Genomic DNA, 6,107 nt, shown 5'->3' with positions numbered 1-6,107 from the left:
TTTAAGAACTCAAATGCAGGACTGTGTTCTGCTGCGGTGTGAACAGGGCCTTTTTCGGATCCTAAGCACTGTTAAGTTACCAGTGATTATTAAGAATAAGTATGCTTTGCTGGAATATAGTTTATTAGCTAATAATTGCTGAATGGATAAAAAGCAATTTAGGCTGTCTGAATTGACCTGTAGGGACTGATAGAATTACAAATCCTAACTACCTTCTCCTGTCTTTTTCCACTAATATACAGGCTCAGCGTCAAGCACAGTCCATCCAGGAGAGTCTCAAAGCAATAATCTCATGGTTTCCATAATTAGTGGTCTTCTAACAAGTGCACCTTATTTGTGAGAGATTAAGAGCAGGCGAAAGCTCATTGGAAAGGTGTAAGTGGTAGGACCTCCTCTATACACCTGCTTTATTGGGCTAATGATGGACCCCAGAGGGTTTGCGGTGTAGAGATCTACAAAGTGTCTCACCAGGACGAGTTCTGGCCAAGGTAAAGCACACAATGTGAACACAGCAGCGACTGACTGCTACCTCAGATAGTCACGCAGTGTGAAAACAACGGCGATCCGACGAGTTTGAAAATCGTGCAGTGTGAACTCGGCATAAACGTAAAGAACACATGCACAACAGGTTAGCAGTAGTAAACCACATGCACTACATAAAATAAACTAAATAGACATTTATGAATGTCACTTGCGCCAGTTTAGATGAATCGTAAATTCCTGTTGACCAAGTTCTGGGAATGACTGTTCGTGTTTGGGATTATCAGTTTGCTCTTATGCTGTCTGTTCATGTAGGACATTTAAAAACATTGCCATTAGAGTCTGAATAATCCGCTGTGAAAGTATTTCCATTTGTCCCTTTAAGGAGATTTTTCATTAATGGGCTACAGGCCTAACAGAGGAATAGACTAGATGTTGGGTAGCTGTGCCATCCAGCGTAATCCACAACTTTAGTCTCATGGGGGGCCTAAATGGACTCTGAATGCGGACCTTGGGTGTGCATTAGCTAAATAGGTATTAACTTGACCAGTAGACGCTGCTATGACACAGAGTTTCAGCACAGCATATGTTGAGACTTCATAATCAGCTTATACATTTTAGTTTGAGTTCTTTCTCCTCCGCCATTCCAAATGGCCAAATATTGCTCTGTTTAATCTCGCTTGTTCACTTGCACTGTGGTGGTTGTTAATACCAGGATCAAAGACCATACAGGAGGCAAAGGCTCGGAATGACATTGTCTGAGGTTCTAGCCATTAAGCTCAGAGTGTAGTTCAACACACTTTCTGTAGGGACTGATAGAATAACATTACATTTTCACCCTTTGCATTTTTCTTCTGAGCAGAAAATCAGAATTTATTGTTTTGAATCAATGATTCCAATGAGGAATTTAAAGGAAAAAGGAAGGAATCCAGAAAAACGTTCTGTTCTGTGTGTGCGCGCGTGTGTGGTCTGCACATTACCAGACATCCAGACTTGTCAGGCTGTTAGCACTATTATCAGTTTCAGATCTCCACAAATCCACAGATTTATGCAAGCAGTCACAGAAATTAAAATCACATGCTTTTTGGTGCTCTTAACCCAATCCCTTTAGACTTCATTTTTAAAACATCTAAATCTGTTATTACTGGCACAAAACCCTTTTAATTTAATCTTTGACAAGATTATCAGATTCACTGATGATGTCACAAACTTAAATAAATAGTGTAAAAAGCACAGAGTGAGCTTAGACTGGATGAGCAGGACAGAATAGATAACCCGCTGCTCCATTGATTAGCCTTGATGGCCTGATTATCGTCATCATTATTATTTATCAAAGTAAGTCATTTAAGGGTAGTAGATGTATAGCTGAAAGGTAAATCTGGGAAAAGCTTTATTTCTTAAATGCATGGTTAATACAGCAAATAATTCACTTTACTGGCTAACAAGCTTTTATGCACATGCAATGCATAATATTTATTAATGTCCATAATACATTAGGCTATGTCAGTTGTTATTATTAGTGCTGTTTGATGTGGTAAAGCAACTAGTTATTCGGGGTGCTAAGTTGTCGTGCGTCGTGTGTCCAATGACGCACAGGTTTGCGTGAAAGACACGGAAGTTTGGACGGGTCGAGAGACCAGCAAACTACCGTGAATGTCTCTTGCTATCCCAAGCGCCAAGGCAACCTGTGCGCATAAGAAGCCTCTGGCTCGTGAATGGTTAAAGAGAGCCCATTGTTTAGCCTAACATCGACCAACGCGGGGTGCGGATTAGAACGGCGTCTGCCCGTCCCATATGTTACTTCAGGGCTGCGTTGCCCGTAATTAAAAAAGAAAGATGCGCTCTGCAGGAATGGAGGCCCTTGGTTTTGCTCGTGAACGTCAAGGCGTCAGATCTTTCAGTGACTTGTGCACTATTAAAACAACACCAAATTCGAAGTTACAACCCCTGGGAGCATCCTACTGTGTGGCAGAGCATGCCTGTACACATATGAAACAGACTGTAACAGCATTGTTAAAAGTCAGTAGCATGTGCGCAGGAGTTGTGGGCTTCCTTAACGCCCTGTTTATCGGTAAATAAACAGTGTGTCACTCCAAACATCACGGAAGAAACTGGTTTATAACCATATTGTAGCCAGGCTGTAAACAACTTTGGCTCCTAATATTTATTCGGACTACTTTCAGAGACCGAATAAATATTCCAGCACAGAAATTTTAAATAGGCTATATAGTCCACATTTAAACATAGGCTGAGTTTCCAAAGCACTCAGTAGAATTGTCACGCTTGGCTATACAGCACGTTTCCCAAAGATATCGTTATCTAAGTACCAAGTAACGTGTGTAAATTAACGAAAGCCTCCTTTACGTGTAGCCTACATTGATGAGACTTTCTCATTGTTTTTATCGTTTATCATAGAAAAATAAGTGTCATTTAATAAATAATAGGCTGTATGGTTGCAAAGCCACTGTACACTGTCGAAGAATAAAAAGATATAGGTAAAAATTTAAAACTCATTTAAAACGACCCACATTCTGCGCGTCATATGATACGCGTAATTTTACACAGCCTAACAGAAAACAGCTCAGCCTATGTAGGCCTACTTTTTAAGCATAAGTAACTAATTGCAGTGAATAGAAGACATATTCTCAACAATGATTTTACAAGAAAACATGCGACCATATTTATTTATTTATTTGTCGAAATAAATGAAATCAACAGTGGTAATCTCTTCCTCCTCATTGCTACCTTCAGTACGAATATGTCTCTATCGATATATATATAGAGAGAGCATATATATCCTAAATTATAGCCTATATATATATTCACTTACACCGCTGATGTCCGTCGTTGTAATGCTGTTCTGCGTGCATCTGTTACGTTTGAAAGGAGCACAACTGTAGGCTAAATAATAGCTGCAAAGCCCCTTAAAATGATCAGCATCACGGGACATCCCATTAAATGTATTTATCTTTCATCACTTTCACTTATCTCTATGAAGTTGAGCATCAATATTTCCGAAACCCTGGCTTACCAAAGCCATAATCATTTCTTTAATTAAATTCAGAAATGTTCAATAACTTCCAGCTTCCCGATAAACTGACGTGCATTTCCACGTTTGGCAGCATTTTCACGCTATTTTCTTGTTGGGAGACAAACTCTTGAACATAGCAAGAGTGTGCCTTAAATCATCACCTGGTGATATGCAACGCTAAGAAAACCCCAAAATATAAATTGCCGATTTATTAGGCTAATACTGAAAACTATGTTCATATTTTACTTACTATAGGCTAGGCTACGCTACATTAATGTGGATAATACTCAGTCCAGATAATATAATCCATGCTTTTCCCGCTCAGTATTATTTTAATTTAGCTACATCTCTAGAGGCTAAAGGAATTCATATTCTTAAAGGCTGTATTGTACAGTTGAAAGCCGTGTGCCACACTGAAATATGACAGCATACATGATGTATTTACAGAGCATCAGCTAAGATGGCGAGTTATTTACAGTGATATATCAGGAATCGAGAAAGAGCAATGCATCTGTTTATACCTGTTATTTAAGTTATTTCTGTAGTGTCCCGATTTGGGATTGACCCCCTGAGTGTTGGGGTGGGTGGCAATGGCGTCAAGTTTCGCGTAACTGTAGCTCAAAATTCAATTAACGGTCGTTGCAACTGGCACGTCTGTCCGCCACAATGGCAGTAACTGTCGTAATTGACCTACTTAGCTCAAGTATTTTCTCACTTCAGGTTTACAGACATGACGGTTGGATGAAAATGGCGATTAGAATTAGGATGTGTTTTATTACGATAAACGAAGTCCATATCGTTGTATGAGAATGTGATATAATGATAGGGATAAACAAAATATATATTTCTGTAGCGATGTAAAGTACTTAGTGAATTTATTTTTATTTAGATTTCGCCCATTTTTCATATTTTTTTATAGCCTTGTTAATAAATAAATTAATTCAAAACATTATTAGCAAGCAACTTTTCAATATCAATAGGCCTAAAATATATTTCTCTAGTTGCACTCTTTTTCCCCAAGTTGTTTTTGCATTTACATTTTTACATTGCACATTTTACGTGATTAATATTGTGCTTTAATTTTGAATTGTGTAGTCTATATCTCGTTGAAATATTATTTCGTATATTATTTAATATTCACATAATTTTATTTGTGCTCTGTGTGTCAGTTTACTTGACCAATAACATCTTAATCTCCTAACTTCAAGGAGGTTTTATTTTAGGCAATAGGCCTAGCTCTAGAGATTATTCAGATATATTCTAAGCTGTTATGAGAACATCCTGTGTTCTTGGACCGTCTTGGACGGTGCATCTTATACATTTTAAATAACACTAACAAGCGACAAGCAAAATATACAGGCTACTGGATTCTAGGTCCGGTCAAGGTCATTTTAGAAGTCAAAATCATCAGTTGTTTTATTTATTTATTTTTGAAAAAAAAAAAAAAAACACCTGGACAGCGTAGTCATTGTACTGGTGGTCCAGAGAGAAAAAATAACGGTCTCTAATCGTTATAGACGAAGAACTTTAATGTAAATAAACAGTCGATTTCTCTTAACTGAGGCTTCAGAGTTAGTATGAAAATGGAGCTGCTTCAAATGCATTTTCTACAAAAATAGATTATAACCTAGTTCAAGTAGTATTTGAATAATGAATGAATAAATTTTTTTTAATCCTTTCAAAATTTGTAAAGAATGCTTTTCCTAACGAAGAGTTTACAAGGTCGGTCAGATATTCAGTCATTCAGACTGATTTCAGGCGACGTTATTTCATGTAGCCATTTTTACGCGTGTTTTAAATAGTGTTACTGAACTTGAAGTTGAGCTACCTGCTTGTTTTCTTCGTTTTATCGCTGTTTAGTGCTTATTTTATTTGTCTAACTTGTCACAGCTTTATACAGTGTTGTGTATAACGCCTCGACTGCATACATTTCCCCGTTTTTGTTTTTACGTTCATCTCGCTGTTTGACAGCCTGTGTAAAAAAATATAAAATAAATAAAAAATAAATTATTGAACAAATTTCTAACATACAGTATCATTTAGTAAGCTTCATTTCGTTCCAAATTCATTTGGAAACGGTTTAGGTTTCCTACAAATGTTCTGATAATTTCGCACCATTCTTTAAATTGTCTTTAAAGTGAGGATGTGAATGAAAAGATTATTTGGCAATGTCAAGGACCATAATTGAATGTTCCATTGCTCGCAATTATGATGGAAGAATTCAAAGATTCGATTCTGACTCCCTGCCTCCAAGTGAAATAGTGTAGTTATGAGATGTCGCTCAAGTCGTGCCCTTACAATAGAATTATTTCAGGACCCGACGGTAAAGTCCTCGGTTCGCTCTCTACCCCTCCTTTACCGAGGGGACTCTTTGTGAAAGTTTTCCATTCAGTCACAGAGGACTCCGGGGTGTTAGCTTTGTCCTCAACTGTCTAAATCAAATTTGAAATTAAAGTATTGAATTTGTACTTTTTTGTTTGCCTCTTTAATTTAATAGATTTTTTGTTTATTTATTGTATGTTGATTTTTAATGTAATTGTTTTCTTTTTTCCTAAATTCGCGTCATGATAATTCAACACAACAGTATTGTTTTAAC

This window comes from Sinocyclocheilus rhinocerous, unplaced genomic scaffold (assembly GCF_001515625.1).
Source record: "Sinocyclocheilus rhinocerous isolate Xijiao unplaced genomic scaffold, SAMN03320098_v1.1 scaffold495, whole genome shotgun sequence".
Taxonomy (NCBI): domain Eukaryota; kingdom Metazoa; phylum Chordata; class Actinopteri; order Cypriniformes; family Cyprinidae; genus Sinocyclocheilus; species Sinocyclocheilus rhinocerous.
Note: the sequence above shows the minus strand (reverse complement) of the source record.